We start from the raw sequence: 17,382 nt of genomic DNA on the forward strand, positions 1-17,382 counted from the left end.
AAGTTTGGAACGCTCAAATATTTAGAGTCTAAAAGAAGGCCCTAGGGTACAAAGTCACAAAGCACCCATATGTGCAATCCTGGCTCATTTTTACAAATGCATTAATTATGGGAATTTCCAGCCTGCCCTTCAAGCGCTTTCCCGGGCAGCATACTTCCTACCCCAAAACATATACACATACAACCTAAACAGAATAACAATAAAACACATTCTAGGCCCCTTCCAACTCTACTATTCTATGATTCTAGCCTCCCACCCTAATTTAATTCTCCATGCCTGTCTTAGTGTGTGGACAGGCACATGTGGTGGCAAGTGGCCCTTCATGTAGGCTGGTCTCTAGCTGTGAATGGCTTTAAAGGTTTGATTCCTTTAAATTAGATATAGAAATCCATATAAACCGCCCAGAGAGCTTCGGCTATGGGGCGATATATAAATGTAATAATAAATATAATAATTAAGTCTGAAAGTCAGGGGCAGAAGCATCTGGGGAAAGAGGAGCTTTCCAGGGGGAAAGAAACTAGCGTTGTAAAGTGAAGCATTCCTGTCACTCCTATTCCTTCTCCAGTGCAAAATCTCTCCTTCCTCAGGGTCCTTGGCAAGAGAGAAGAGGCCTTTGGGGCTTCATTACAAGTGGCTGCAAAGTAACATTCAATTTGTCTCTCAGATGTTTTTATTTTCAAAAGGGTTTACTATTATCGCCAAGCCCCCCTCCCTGTTTGTAACATTTCCTGCTTTGGGGTTGCAGTTTGATTCAGGGGTATAAGCAGATTTTTGTTTTAATATATGGTTTCTGCTGAATAATGTACATCTGACTCAAACTTTGATTATAATTCAGTGATCAAAAGACCTGTCATTTTAAGACCAGAGTTAAGCCTATCTCATGTTGGCTCAAGCTCAACAAAGCCAGGAATTTGGAAGCTGAGGCCTTAACGGATGTGTCCCATGATCAGTTGTAATGTTGTGCAATGTCACAAATTGTGCTTGCTTACAACTTGCCCTTCCTGGGTCTTTCAGGCCCAAATCCAGATTGAGAGGAAGGAGTGCCTGGGGCCAGTGACTTGAGTTTCTTCTCCTGATTCGAGTACACAGCTGGAACACTTTCAGGCTATAATCCTACAGACACTTACTTGGGAGTAAGCCCTTTTGAACTTTAGGACTTGCTTTCAAATAAAAACATGCATAGGTTTGTGCAGCTAGCAGGAAGTTTGGTGTGGAATATAATTTAACATGGGCAATTCCTAGGAGTAAAATATTATCTGTAGAGATAATCTCTAAACTGCATTTTAACCTTTGTCCCAGCTATCACAAATGCTTAGAAATATAACACTGCATGCCTAGGATGCAGTAATTTGACCTCAACATAATTGAAGGCATTTATTTCCAAATGGTCTGACTAACAAAAGACCCAACAAATATTCACCATCAGCTTGCTCATGCTGCATGTGTTAGGAGGGGTGGGGGAGGAATTTTGCAAAAGAGAAATAGGTCTTTAGAAATGTAATGAGTTGTGTGGTCCTATCTATGATACACCTTTAAGTTGGGTTAACAATCATTCTCTCATTGCAGTACTGGCATGTAAAGAGGATTTTTTTGGTGTTTTTACTGATCTTCCTCACTGCCTCTGAAGCCTGGTGAAACAGCCCATGAACAACCAACAATTTTGAGTTTGCACGAAATGACAACTCATGGTTTAAACAACCCACCGTTTTCAATCCAACAACAAAACCTGGGTTCTCTTCATGGCTTGTTTGTGATTAACATCCCATAGTTAACCTTTTTGAACTTTAGGACTTGCTTTCAAATAAAAACATGCTAGTCAAAAGTGAGCTAAAGAGGTGATGAGAGGGAGAAAATAGCAAGGCTAGAGGATGGAAAAGAGGGGGAAATAGCAGTGCTGGACTAGATGGACCCTTGGGGTGATCCAGCATGCCTCTTCTTCTGTTCTTAAGGAAAAGGCGTAGAGGGAAGAGAAAGAGCTGGAAGCTAGAATGGGAGTGAAAGAAGACTGCTCTGTGCCCTAACATTTTCCAAGCTTTTTCTTAAAACATTTTTTTAATATAATGGACAGGGAAGGGAGAGCTTCATGGGTCCTGTTAGAGGCCCTATCCCTACCCCCCAGGGCATCATGGTGCCCACAAGCACTGTGTTGGGGACCCCTGCTTTAGGGTATGTGTGCAATGCTAAATCTGCCGTTACGGGCATCAGAAATAGGATTTCCGAGTCTGGGAAATGGCATGAATCTATGGCTTCTCATGACTTGCTTGTGAACTTCTTTTTCTTGTGTTCTTAACTGTTGCTCTTTCCTGGTTCCTTCACTGCATGCCTCAGTTTTCGAAATAACACCACCCACCGTCTAATTTCTTCTCAGCTCTAGCCCTAACCTAACTATTTCTTCTAAATGTCATTGAAATCAGTGACAATGATGGGCAGAGAAGAATGGCTCACTTGGGTTCCTTAATGGGGATTTTTGTTATAAGTCAAGCTGCCCAAGGCTGCATTCAAACTGCTTGGGAACGTTTAGAGACCCTGGTAGGTCAATACAAAGTTTGCAAGCTCTGCTGCGGCTGACTGGGGTTTGATCCAGCTCAGCCCAGCCGTTCCAAAGACTGTGTTGTTGGGATTTTGCTGTTGTTGTCTTGACGAAAGTACTAGTCACCTGGTTTGGCTGTGTCAACTTGACCCAGGTTGCCATGGCGCTGTGAGAAAATAACTTTCATAAGCAATTGTTTGTGCCAAGATCTTAAAGAGTACCTTAAAATGCCCAGCAACACTGGGGATTTAAGTTGGGCTGCTGCTGCCAAAACACTGAATGGAGTTTGAAGAATGAGAAAAAAGATGGCAGACAAAGTTACATTGCATTGGACTAAGTTATTAGGATTTTTTAAAAAATATTGTAAATATATTTTTGAACCCAACAGGCGGTTCTTCAGGCATTGGCGTTCTGGGCAAAAATACAATGACAATGGGTACTCATTCTTATGCACCCAGGCTAGGTTGTGGGTCTCCTTGCACTCTGAGCTAGACAGAAACAGATGATTATTTCTAAGAGAGCTGAAAGAATGATAGAGAAGTAACCGTCTTCAGTATGTGCACATATGTATTTTGTCTCACTGTGATTACTGGTCGAAGAGATTTTGAAGCACTATGAAACCTGGGAAGCACTATGAAACCTGGGAACAGCCCTAGTGTTGCTCTGTATGCAATGTTAGAGAACAGTTCTCTATCTGAAGTGCAGCTAGGGCTGGACTTTGGGGCAAAGTCCAGGGGTGATGGGATTATTTGGTATTGGTGCCTCCTGTTAAAAAGGCAGTTAGCAGAGGAAAAACAAAAGGCAGAACAGAATGAGCGTTTACAAGTCCCACATGCACACAAGTGAAAGAAGCAAGCAGCTTTACTCACAAATATTCTTGAAGGTACAGCTCAGGGTTTCAAAGGGAGTTTGTTCAGTCCATTTTGTGTTTCATTACACTAGCAGGAGGGAGAGAGAGCAAGCAAGCATGTGTGCTCCCAGTAAGAGAGGAAGCCAGAGAGAGGGAGGAAGGGGAGGAGCAGGAAACCACACTGCAGGCTATAGAGATCCTAAGGCCAAGTATGCCCCGAATTCCCATGCATTAACTAGCTAACTGCAACATTGCCAGGTTGCCAATAAGGGGCCCATGGCCCACGCTCATCTAGCTGACCTAGTGGTGGATAGGATGGGCAATGGAGAAGCTTTAGGATCTTGCAGATCCTGGCCTCTCCTCTTCCCTCTCTCTGAGCTCTTCCAACGTTACTGTTGCAGCCTCAGAAGAACAGCTGTGTGCAGCTTTTTGCAGCTGCTGAAAGCAGGTGGGGGGAATGCTCTAATCTCTGATTCTCCCTACTGAGGTCAAAACAGTGTCTATGGCTTTGGGAGGGGAGATCCACCATGTCCTGTGGTCCCTGGGATGCTCTTCCAATAACAATAGGATTGCTCTGCCTATGATTTTACTTACTAACGCGTTTTGACTTCTTAGCCACATCATTCTGTTGGTCATTTTTTGTTTTTATATTACATTAGGCAGAATCCAACTGTGTCATTCCGTTAGCACAAATTATGTCACGCTAGTGGAAACAAGGGTCTTAAGTATGAGCAAGCAGTTTTGCAATTATGCCTGTGCAACTCATTGCACAGAACTCTTGTGCGACCTGTTACGCAATGCATTGGGGCATTCTGCTTTTGCAACTGGTTATACAACTATTTGAGCCTCTTGTGCAACACATTGTGCAATGTATTGTGAAATGCCTTGTGCAACCGGCTGGGCAACTGCCTGGTGGTGCAGGTCAAGTGTGTTGCACCCGTTGCACAATCTGTTGTGCAACTGATTGTGAAAGTGTAATGGGCAATGGAAAGAAGATTCAGCGCAGCTCCACTAGCACTATTTGAGTTGCAGAATGTCGCAGTTGGATACTGCCCACTGTATTTATCATTCATTTAAAACCTTTCTGAGCCACTCTGATGATCTTTTACACAGACACATAAAAAAAACAAGATTCAGTTCAGAGTAACGTGCATAGATGTTTGCCTTTCTGGTTCTTTGTAATGGTATCATCATTTACATTTTTGCCAGTCCAAAGTCCCTTAGCCAGTATTGAGGCTGAGCTAAAAAACAAGACAGTCATGGAGTAGCCCTCGTCAACGAGAGCACAACCATTTCCACTGCTGCAACGCACCGCTCCCTGATTTCTGAAACCTTGTTCTGACAAGCTGCTCTTGGTGTGGCGCCAACATTAACAAGGCCACCAGTGGTATTTGATTAATCTATTTATGCACTGATGAAGATACAACAAAATATGTTTCTTTCGTAATGCTTTTGATTTTATGCCAGAGCAAACCAGGAAATAAACTACGCATGCAAATTTGGGTGTGGATTAGCGAGATAAGAAGAAATGGGCGGGGGAGCCAGTTTAAATGACTGGGATTTTGATCATCAAATGGCCAAATGCTACCTCTGAAAAATAAATGAATCCATCTAATTCTAAAAACTCTTACATATTAGGACAGATTCCAGAAGAGTAAACAACATCCCATACTATGACTCTAAATAGGTCTATTTGGGAGCAAAACCACCTGACAATGCAATTTACCTGCCCTAAGTTTGCAGGTGTGATTATAAAGCCATTTTTGTCTCTTTGTCCCAGCAGCCTTCTGCACAATATGAAATCTGTTTTGCAGATGGTCAGGAATGCTGGGAGTTGTAGTCCAAAACATACAGAGAGATTGGAAATGACTGCTTTAGAGGGGCCATAACTTGGTGGTAGAGCACATGCGGCCATGTGCCCTACTATTAAAGGAGATAGTCTTCTATTCCAAAGGCGTCCTTTATCTGAAGGGCTATCCAGTCCAAGTCCAGTTTAAAGACGAAAAACCATAAGAAGGGAGAGCCAGCAGGAGCCTTGAAGTTGCCCATCAACAAACAGTACAGGGACAGCAGCACACTGAGCAGGCCCATGGGACACCTGGTCATGGTGGCATACATTGTATTTCTATTTAAACTATAGTAATAATTCCTACATTTTCATCAACAAGCATAAATCAACATATGCAAATTTAATACAAACCACAGGCCTCTTTTTTCTTTTAGCAACGTATTTCCTTTTTTTGGCCAATGCATAAGCGGCCACTGTGCTACACTTCCAGGTCAACTTCATTGCATCTCTTATTTATTTTTTCAGCTAGCAGGGCTGGAAAGACCCTTGCCTGCATCTTTGGGTTGCTGTTGCCCAGGGCCTGCCTCCAGGTGTGAGCGGGTCCTCAGCAAAGTGGCCTCTGGTGGGGTCCCTTCCTATGGCAGTGATTCCTGGCAGGCTGAATCGGCAGAGGCCAACAATAGCAGCTGCACTCTGAACTAGAGGCTTGGAGCTGCCATTTTTATTTCCCACAATGCCCTGGAGCAACGCTATGTCAAGAACATCCTGGGAAATTAAAGTAGTGTTTTCCTGGCTCGCAGCCAACCAGCGACGATTGGACTGCAGGAGCCCACTAGGATAGGATGGCTGTGTGTCCTTCTTTACAGAGGGTCGTCCTCAGTTTGAAGGCATCTGTTTGCAGGACTGTCCAGTCCAAGCCCAGTTTAAACAAAAAGAACCATAAGAAGGGGACCATGAAGCTGCCCATAATAGCACTTGGCATGCAGACTGAGCAAGCACACAGGTCACACAGGTCTTCTCAACTATGGTGAGGAATAGTGCATTTCCATTTCATTTCCATGCATTATTTCTGGATGTTCATGTATACATATAAATTAGCATAGGCAAATGTTTTGCCAATCTGTGTCTACCCTTGCCCTCTTTTTTTGATGGTGCATAAATGGCCACTGGGGCTTCAGCAGCTGCTTAGGGGTATCATCTGCTGATGCTGGGCCTGTAGCTGCCAATCAGAGCAGAAAGAATTGGGCTAAATCAGCCTTCCCCAACCGGGGGCCCTCCAGATGTGTTGGACTACAACTCCCATAAGCTCCCAGCCAGCATAGCATAGGGCCCCAAGTTAGGGAAGGCCCCAGCTTGGGGAAGGCTAGGATAGATATGGAGCAATGGGTTTACTCATCTTAAGACTGTTTTCTATAACTCAGGGTTTAGTCAATTAAACTGTGGGATCAGCTTGTCTGACTTGCTTTCTCTCTAGGGAACTGTATCACCAGTTTTGTGTACCTGCCCTTTGCGGAAAGCACTGAGAGCACTCCAGAGTCATCCTTCTGGTTTCTTGGGGCTACCGTGTGCATGCATGCTCATGCACACTTTCATAAGGAAATGGAGCATCTGACACCCACAGCCACACTGCAAACTGCAGAACATGATGCAGAGGCAATGACAACATGGAGGGGAGATGAAGACGAGTAAAGGTGGGCTGCCAACTAAGGGCGTCTCTACGTTAAGGAAAGAACCCACATCTTTACCAGGCCTTTTTTCACTACGGGATTCTTTAGACGGCAACCACGTGATTTGTAATTGAAAACTTCCCCTCTGGGCAATGCTTCATAAAGTCCAATGAAAAAGCACCATCTAGTGGCTGTATTATAGTGCAATACTGACTTTATACACTGGGGATATCCTGTGATATCCTCTGAGAATTTTAAATGGTGCATTTTCTCAAATCTTTTTTTAAAAGCAAGATTACCAGGAAAAGGCATGGGAGATGTCCTGGAGGTTGAAAGCATCATTTAAAGAGCCCACAAACTTCTGTGAGTGGACAGTCCTGAACGTTCAATAAATCGCCCATGTAGAGAAGCTCTCTAAAGCAGGGCTGAAGGGGAGAAATGCATATGTATCCCAGCTGCTTCAGCTCCTAATACAATGCATTGTGTGTTAATGCTTCAATCTTAGGCCCAAGCAAACCAAGCAGGAGTCTCTGAGTAGGGGGAAGAAACTGGGAAGTGATTTGCCTGAAGCCAATCTACATTAAGAGGACAAATTCAATCACCGCTAGCTCTGTGCTCAGACCATTAAAGCATTCAGCTTCTTTGCAAATTGTGTTATACAGAATCTGCAATGGAGGGGCAGGGGGCAGGAAAGTGGAGGGGTGGGAAGAGATGGCTAATTATGAGGACAAACGAAGCTGCGTCTAATTGAAGCACAAACGTCTGCAACTGTAGACAGCCACTGTGTAATGTAGGTCCACCAACGGCACGGCCATAAATGGGGATTAAACTTTTATTTGGGTACTTTGGAAAGCAGGGAAATGGCTCCTAATTCCCCTGTTAAAGTAACGGTAGCTTTGGGCCAGTCCACCTTAATGGGACCTTTGATGCATGAAAAGGTCTTTCTAACTTTCCAAATGTGGTTTGTGTTGCGTCCCCATAAACTTGCCTGTTGCGGAGTCCCAGCTAAAGGTGGAGCATGAGGTGGCTGGAGAAGTGCGTATGGGGTGCGGGGGCTGACGCCAAACAGGTCTGCTTTTAAAGTGGGTGATAAATGCTGTCTGCAGTCTTGGATTTGTTTAACTTTGGGGTTTACACAAGAAGATACAATGACAGGAAGGTTGTTTGTCTGCAGCCAGATTAAGAGCTTGAACACTGATCTCTGGCCAGCCTGGATCGATCACGTTTGGCGGGGGTGGTGTTTTTAAACATATCTTTTCGCATCTACAGCTGGGTTTCCAGAATTAAGCAGCTACTGGGCTGTGCTAAGATTGATCAGGGCACACTGGACTTCGGAATGGGACACACCAGAGCTGCGTATTGAAACTCTTAATGCTCATATATAAGGGGATCTACTTCTATATCCTGTACAGCTATGAAATCATTGAATGAATGACAATATGTTGTGATGTTCCAGTATGGTGTAGTGGTTAGAATGTTGGACCTTGACTGGGTAAACTCTGATTCAAGTCCCCACTTGGCCATGAATCTCACTGGAAGACACTGGACTAGTCACTGACTCTCAGCCTAACTGACCTCACAGGGTTGTTGTGAGGATAACATGGAGAGGAGGAGGAGGATCGTGTATGCTGCCTTGGGTTCCTTGAAGGAAAAGTGGGATGTACAGTAACAAGCAAGCAAATATATATATAACAAGGGATATAAAAGCACCTGGTGAAATTCCCTCTTTATTACAACAGTTAAAGCTGCAGGAGCCCTGCCCTGAGTGACCAGATACAAAAGAGGGCAGGGCTCCTGCAGCTTTAACTGCTGTGATGAAAAGGGGATTTCACCAGGTGCTGGATGCATACAAATGACACCTGCTGAAATTTCTTTTCTATACAACTGTTAAAGACACAGGAGCCATGTCTTCCCTTCGGCTATTGGGCAGTATAAAAATGTAATAAATAAATAAATATGGTCACCCTACTCTGGTCCTCCCTAGAGAATCTGACCTCAAATTTCCAGATCTTTTGAGAGCAGTTGTGATGTAGTTACTTGAAGCGGCTGACCCAATCTGGTGCGGTAGATATGAGATAAACCGCCTGGAGAACTTCGGCTATGGGACGGTCTATAAATATAACAACGATAAAATGAATAAAACACCATATTAAAATGATTTAAAAACAACAGAGTGCCAATAAAAACCATGGCAGGTTATTTATTTATTCCTGGAATAGAGCTGTTTTCAGGAGGTGCCCCAAGCAACACAGTGTTGGCTCTTGCTTGACCTCCAGAGGCAGGGAGTTCCATAGAAAAGGAGCCACCACACTGAAACCCCTTCTCCAGATGGACTCCAATCGGGCCATTAGTCCATATGGAATCTATAGGAGCATGCCCTCTGATGACCTCAATGACCGGGCACATTGGTAAGGGAGAAGGCACTCTCTCAAGTATCCTTATCCCAAGTTGTTTAGGGCTTTGTACACTAGCCCCAAAATATTAAACCTGGCCCGGTAGCTAATAGGCAGCTAGTGCAGTTACCTCAGTAAAGGAGTTGCATGCCGAAAAGAGGCAGCTCCTGACAACAGCTGAGCTGTTGCATTCTGCATTAGCTCCAGCTTCCTGAGCAGCCCTAAAGGCAGACCCTCATACAGCATATTGCAGTAATCCAGTCTTCCGGTTCGTAGCACCTGTACCACTGTGACCAAGTTATCCCTGTCCAGGAGACGCCATAGCTGGTGAACCAGCCAGAGTTAGTAAAAGGCACTCAGAGCTACCACAGCCACTTTGGCTTCCAGGGACAGTGATGGAACTAGAAGCACCCCCACACTACGAACCAGTAGGAGTACCCCCACCCCCAGACTATCAACAATATACTCATAAGGTAAGCAGAAGTCAACTAAAAAATCTTCAGTGCCCACATCAGAAGCGAGATGTCTTTAGTGCGCATCAAGCACTGGTCACCTTCACATGTGCGCGTTGTTGTGCTATTTCAGCTCATGTATCTTTTCACCTGTGCTGGCTTGTGCTTTCTCGTATCGCTACTATTCCGGCGAAATCTCCTCTTACTTGTTTTCTCTCCCACTATTGCGCCCACCCCCTCCCTTCTCCTTCCCCCTGCAGTTCATTGGTTGTTGTGGCTGTGAGGGATGTGGGTGCACTCCCCACCCATTCTGTTTTTTTGTCTAATATTTAAGGGATTGGGGTTTTTATCGCCTGTTTCTGGCATATGAGCTGTGCGGGGTGCAGCATCTTTCCTTACACCAGCTGCTTGCAAACTGGCTTCTGGTGGGCAGAAACCATTTTTAAAAAAAATTCTGCACAAATACAAACAGTATGCAATCACGGCAGCCTGAAACTGCACAATTACGGAAGAACAACACACAACGCTTTCCCCCAGGATCATATTAAACAATATAAGTGAAGTAGGGGGTGGGGGTTGTTAGCAATCAGCAATTGGTAATAGATGCCTTTGGGGAACCACACAATAAACAGAAAGGAGTTTTTTAACGGGAGACAGCATGGCCGATTTGGGGCTTTATCGGTGGTGTGTGTTTCTGCCATTTGAGCTGCACTGGGTATTCACGTGCCCACGCTCTCTCCCCATTCCCAGTTGCGCAATTCCACCTGAGCACCCATACAGCGGGCAGAAAAAAAGAGGGAAGCTGAAAGAAGCAGGAGTTGGAGCAGTGAAAGTATGGTTCACTGTTCATTCGTTCCACCGACTCAGCACATCTCCCCAAGCAGAATGAGGATAGGAATTCAAATGGCGCACTGGAGAACTGCCCCGCCCTCCTCTTTCGTCATTGAGACTGCCCTTCGACACACATACCTCCAACAAAAAAATCTGGATATGCCGATAGCGCGAGGACAGATTTACATAGGGACAGAGCAGCGGTTTTATTGCGCATGGTGGAAAAAAACCCGGACTTTCCCCATTCCAAAATAAGATGGAAAAAGTGTGGGGGGGGGAGAGGCGAAATGAGTGCAGGACAGGGATGATGTCATGTGAGTACCGTGCTGCAAAACCACATACCAGGCATAGTGAGAGTGGGACAAATTGCTGTTGTGATGAGCTTTTTTGCCCACTTTATTGGCCATTTGAAGAATTTGGCAACTGGTACCATTCTCCACCCTGAATCCCCAGCATTTTCGGCCGAGGAGCAGAGCCAGTCGGACACCTTCCTACATAGCATGGCTCTTCTTATGTTCTTAACGGTAATAAATGAAGAGGGACTACAATTTTTCCAGATTTGCTACAAAAATCCGACATTGCCTCTGGCTCTCTTTTACTGAGCGTGAGAGTGCTAGGCTTATCCTTGGAGGCTTTCTCATTCTTTCTTCCCTGAATTATAGTTCATGGCCTTGCTTTAATGCCATTGCAATGCTTTTGCCTTCCCTGAATACTGTGCTTTGAAGAGAAGCAAACTATCTTAACTCTGAGGGGTACTCCTTATCAAGCAGAGCGATCAACAAGCTATTCACAGACCCTTTAGGAGCAAATCTACAAGATTGCCTGTCTTACCAATAAAACCATATGGGAATTAGACCAAAGCAAGGTGTCTAGGCTCTCCTACCCTCATGCTATCTGTATCCCTTTTTTAAAAAAAGGTATTACTTTTAGTGTGGCAGAGAACTCAAAGGCCCCTCAGTGAGACAAGGTCCAGTGGCCACAGATAACGTACAAAAAATCTCAACAGGAGACAGCTTATCCTCTTGCAATCTAAACAGATCAGGCAGACAAACCCATGGGAAAAAAGATGATTATTCTTCGAATGCAGACTTGCAGAGCAAAGCTATATGTTAACTAACACCTAGTAATGCCAGATCTCTTGAGATTCAGCCCCTGGGGGTAAAAACAGGTGTGACCCTGGAAATCCATGATCTTTTTTTTTTCATTTTTAACTTAAAAGCCAAGGTGGTGGTGGCTGGCTCTGATTTTGCTCAAAGCAAAAGCAGGAGGGGACATTTTCCTAATCACACTCCCCCTGCCAAATTTCAATAAGCTTCAGGTTGGTGGGGGTTTTCAGGTATCTGTTGGGTGTAATAGCAGCCTGTGTGTGTGTGCGTGAGAGAGAGAGAGAGAGAGATTGGGGAAGTAGTACAGATTTCAGAAGGAAAGAATTATAATACCTTTCCCAAAACTGCTGCTCTGATAAAAATCAAGGGCCCCTGCAGCAATTATCTAGGAATGAATCTCCTGCATCACATTTATTTTAGCCCTGGGTCAGAAGTGCAAGATGGGAGTGGAGAGGTGGCTGATGGGGGTTGTAGGCCAAACCAACTGGAAGGCCTACCCCTGGTCTGATAGACCCCTTGTCTAGTTAAGCCAGCCATCCCCAAACTGGTGCCCCCTCAAATGTTTTGGACTCTGACTCTCCACATTTCTCACCATTGGCTTTGTTGGCTGAGGCTGAGAGTCAGGATCCAAAACACCTGGAGAGCACCAAGTTGGGGAGTCTGGAGTAAGCCTATCTGGGGATGGTGGAGGTAGCGGGGGGAAAGAGAAGGCTCGTGAGTAGATAGTCCCATAGGGAGCTGGATCTTCAGCTCCATGGCTGAGCACATGCTTTGCATGTAGAAGGTCCTGGATTCAATTCTGAGCTTCCCTAGGTAGGCTGGGAAGGTCTCCAACCTGAAACTCCAGAGTGTATCATGAGTAAAGAAACTAAGTGGAGAAATGCAGGATCTAGTAAGGCAGTGGTTCTCAACCTTCCTAATGCCGCGACCCTTTAATACAGTTCCTCATGTTGTGGTGACCCCCAATCATAAAATTATTTTCGTTCTTCTCTACACGATCCATTGCCATGGGATGGTTTGCTAATGAAAATAATACATAATAGCTTTAATAATACAAAAGATGATACATGACATAGTTCAGTCAATATAGTTTCCTAAGACCATCGGAAATATGTTTTCCGATGGTCTTAGGCGACCCCTGTGAAAGGGTCATTCGACCCCCAAAGGGGTCCCGACCCACAGGTTGAGAACCGCTGTAGTAAGGGAACAGGAAGTGCTGAGACAGGAAGTCTGTGGGAGGGTGTGATGCAATCTGCCCTCAGGTCTGTCTGCCTCCGCTTTGGGTCAGCTGATCTCACTGACCCACAAGCTTCAGCCCCTATATTCTCCAGGTAAAAGAGACACCCAATATGCCCAACTGGTTCCTCTCAGATTTCCTTCTATGACCTGGACCTCCTGAGCAACCGCTTAAGGATCTTTTGCCTCCTTAAGAGTCCCACTTCCCTTCTTTTACCTTCCCTTTCCCAGTAACATGGGATTTAGGCTGTAGACATGGGGTGAGTGACATTCCAGACACTTTAGGTTTAACACAACAGTTTACTAGTATATTAAACAACCAAATTATTAGTAAAGGCATTTGGTCAATAGAGCTGAGTGATTACAAAGGGATTAAAAGAAAATAAAAGTTGTAAAATCTCAAGTCCTTTACACTAGTTGCATTTAGGCTTTTCCAACTGCTGCTTCCCATGCTCTTTTCCCTTCCTGCTCTCCTTGGCTGGCTCTCTTTTTATACGCTCGTTCCCAAAAAACAGAAAGTAATGTTTGAACTGTTAAGAAATGTAACTTAACTGGAGAAATGAAACTACTCCTCTCAGGGATACCCCATCCCAACAGAATAACCCCAGGCCTCTAAGGCCTGACCTTTTAGCTTTTTCTCTGTAGGCCTCAAACCTTCACATTTCCTTTTATAGAAACAAACAAATTAATATTTATTTAATACAAGAGGTGTTATGTTTTATAATTAATCACTCAGTTCTCGGTCCTACCCTGCCTATTCTACCCCTTCTGACTCCCATTAACAAGATATAGCTTCTTCAATCCCTAAGGCCCTGTCCATCTATTATTATTATTATTATTATTATTATTATTATTATTATTATTATTATTATTTATTTATTTATTTATATAGCACCATCAATGTACATGGTGCTGTACAGAGTAAAACAGTAAATAGCAAGGCTATCTACTCTCTCCTTATATGAACTCAGTCTCCTCTCTCACACACAAGCCCCTTCCACTCACTCTCTACCATACAATTAACCCTAACTTACCAGGGCTCTATTAAACACAACAAACACTTATTAACATTAATACAACACGGCAAGCATTATAATATTGTCACAGAAGGCCTCTCATTTACTGCATCTGGCCTAAGCGGATTGGTTGAGCACACTGAATGGAATAAAGGCCTTTCCTCTCATCTAAAGCCTCCCAGTGATTTTTGCTAATGAAGCATGGAGCGTCACTACCAGTCAGAGCAGACAACATTGAGGTAGGTGGAGCAACGGGCTCACTCTGTATAAGTCAGTTTCATAGGGTCGTAAGATATAAGATATCTCTATGTAGGAAAGATGTAACTGGAGAAGCAGAGGGCCTGAAGGTGTTTGCATTTCCAGGTCACTGGTGGGGATGGCAGCCTCTTGCTGACAATCTTAAAGGCAGTGTTTAACGATCAAATTAGTGTTCTTGTTTGTTTGACAAATTCCGGGCTGGTACCTTGAAGGTGTTTACTCTGTAACATGACCTGTGGCTTTGCCATTCACAACAGCAACCCATCCTTAATCAGACGCTAAAACACCCCAGGGGATGCGGTTCCGCATTGGCTCTTAGCCATTTCAGGTGAAAAACAAATCAAAGCAAACATTTCTCTCTGTTCCCCCAAAAAGATAAACCATCAACCATATTTTGTGTGAACTGTGCATCTTGCCTATTGAGCCTTGAGCCCTTAAAACTCTTACACACTTCATCTGGACGGGGGTGGGGTGGAGATTGTTTTAATTTTTACTTCTCTGCCAAGAAAACAGAAACAGGAACTCATTTATATGCATGGCAGATATATTGAATTGAACCACCATTGCAACAATTGTTTTTATAATCCTCCAATCATTATCCCTCCTTAACAAAAGAAGGTTCTGACAAGACTGACGCAAGATTTTTAACCACCAAGTTCCTTAATATCATAGAATTTTTGGAGTGGGGAGGGGAATATTTGTTTTATTTTATCCATGTCTTTCTTCTTGGTCAGCTTACCAACAAAAGCTCCTGAAGGAATATTGCCTGACATAACATGATCACCACTTACCTTTTTTCCCCTTTTGTTTTTGCTGAAGGCTGCTCTAGTGAACAGGCTGTTGCTGCTTAACATGACTCCCATTAATAGCAAACTCAAGTGATGAAGGCTGACCAGCAGCTGGTTTCACAGGCCCTGGGAAAGGTACCCTTTGGTACCCCCCCCCCCCCACTGCACCCAAAGCTTACCAGGGAGCGGATGGGGATGACGAAAGCACTTCAAGTAGCCCAGTAGTCCAGCTCTAGCTGCCTAAGGGTGTGTGTCTATATGCTCTATTAACCCCCTTGTGGCTGCGTAGTGTGGCACTGTGTTGTTTTTATGATGCAGCCACCAAATCGCAGCCACATCAGGCTTTCCCCCCAAAAATGTGCATTTTCAAAGTCTCGATTTCCACAGCTTTTACCTTTGTTCCGAGGCCACCATGTTATTTCCCAGCTTCAGTTCAGGTTGTCTAGTGGGTAAGCACAGGAGCAGAGGGCAGGCTTGACAAGGGAATGGCCACTGGTGCTGCGGTTTTTCCTGGCCAGATAGCCTGTGCTCCTTCCTGCCGTCTAGATTTTTCGATTTTGCCTCGCAGGCTTTTGAGCAAATCTCCAAATTGTCATCATTTATACACCCCCTAGTACTCCCTCAGTCTGGTGCTGTAACTGGAACCACTGAGCGAGACAGCTGCTGCTGTGTATGTCTGGGTCAGGGTCCAGAGGCTTTGGGGATAAAGCAGAGAGTAGCAGCAGCAGTCTTCCAGCTGGTGCTTCTCTTTACAGCACTGGGCCACTAAAAGGATGTCGACATTTTTAAATGGTGGGGAGGCTGGTGGTAGCCATAGTGGACCCTCAGTGACCCATGGGCCCCAACATTTGTCCCAGGGGTTGTCGCCAAGCCTGGTGCCAACAGAAATGAAGCCAAAATGGGTTCACTGAGAAAAAAGAGGTATCTGTAGGCTCATAGGAAGCATTCCTAGGAAGGTAATCTTCTTTTCTATATGCATCAGGGGTGCAGACCTCAAGCCCGGGGCCCAAATCCAGCCCATGGCTTAGCACATGGTCTGAACAGGACCATTTTAAAAATATTTTGGCCCCACCCCTTTTGCCTTAGGCTCCACCCACCTCTGGAATGTGCCCCCTCCGAAAGCTTCTCTGAAATTGAATTTGGCTCTGGGGCTAAAAGAGGTTCTGCCCCCTTCCCCAGAGGTGTATCCAGGGGGCAGTGATGTCAAGTGGTGGGGGTCACACGCCATTAACATGGCCTGGCCAATGGTGGGCCTGGTAGAATCTGACCCACACCTGAAAACCATTCTGCACTCCTGATAAACAATATTTAATTATGATGTTATACTCAGCACTGTATTCTTTGGTACATCGCATAGAAGTTTCCTTTAATGAAAGTGATTCTTAGATATCGAATAAATAAGGATAAAAAGTATTTAAAACAACAGCACCTAAGGGGGAAAATTCTCTTTATTAGTCGTGCTGGAGAGGGGTGGCTGGGTTTTGTTTTATTTTTATAATCAAAGTCCAGCCTGCTAGAGCCGAAGGTTAATCCTCCAGCCTCTCTGGCCTGGCTGCCTTCCATCCCTTTTTATGAGTGCTGTGCAAATTCATATCTATTCAAGTCTGCTGTAGGCCAGACAAGAAAAAAAATGCAACAAGCAAAGCTAATGAGGTACAATAGTAATTTCATAAGGAGTTCCCGACGGATTTCAGATATCTTCATCATCAAAAGAGGAGCTGTTTCATGCTTGGAAGCACAACTCTTTCAACTGAATGCTTAGGAGAAGAAGCAACCACGTCTCTATTTAACTGTTGAACAATTTCCTCTGACGAAGATAATTGAAATGCATTAGTAACTGTCTATTAAATTAAAACTGCTGCACCCTATCAGCTTTGCCTGTTGCATTTTTCCTGCTCTCTCTTAGACCGTCTTCTCTGCAAAGAACTTGGCACATGCTCAGAAACCCAAGACTCTACTCAAGCAGATAAAACGTAACCAGCTAAGTCAGACTGGCTTTATCGATTCTATCTGCAAACCTCTGTGTGTTTTTATTTCTTTATTTGGAGTTTGTTTAAATAAAGTTTATTTCTAATGCAGCTTCTCAGCCAAAAAGGCTACCAGAGTAGCTTACATATCATCATTTAAACAAGACAGGCTTATGGTCTAAAAAGACACGCTGGACAAGGAATAAGGAATGAGGATGGAAGATGAGGGTGGGTGGGAATTCTTTCAGCAGGGCTGGTGGACATTTCTCCTAACCTTCAGCTGAAATCTGCTTCCCTGAAATTTCCACCTGTTGCTTCTAGAGCTGCTTTCTGGAGCAACATAGAACACATTTGTTCCATCTTCTACATGACAGCCTTTCAGGTATTTGAATACCGCCATCATGTATCCCCTTCATCTTCTCTTCTCCAGGCTTTCCCAGCTGTTTCAACCATTCCTCATAGGACTTTGTTTCTAGACCTCTTGCCATCCTGGTTGCTT

This window comes from Elgaria multicarinata, chromosome 9 (genome assembly GCF_023053635.1).
Source record: "Elgaria multicarinata webbii isolate HBS135686 ecotype San Diego chromosome 9, rElgMul1.1.pri, whole genome shotgun sequence".
Lineage (NCBI taxonomy): Eukaryota > Metazoa > Chordata > Lepidosauria > Squamata > Anguidae > Elgaria > Elgaria multicarinata.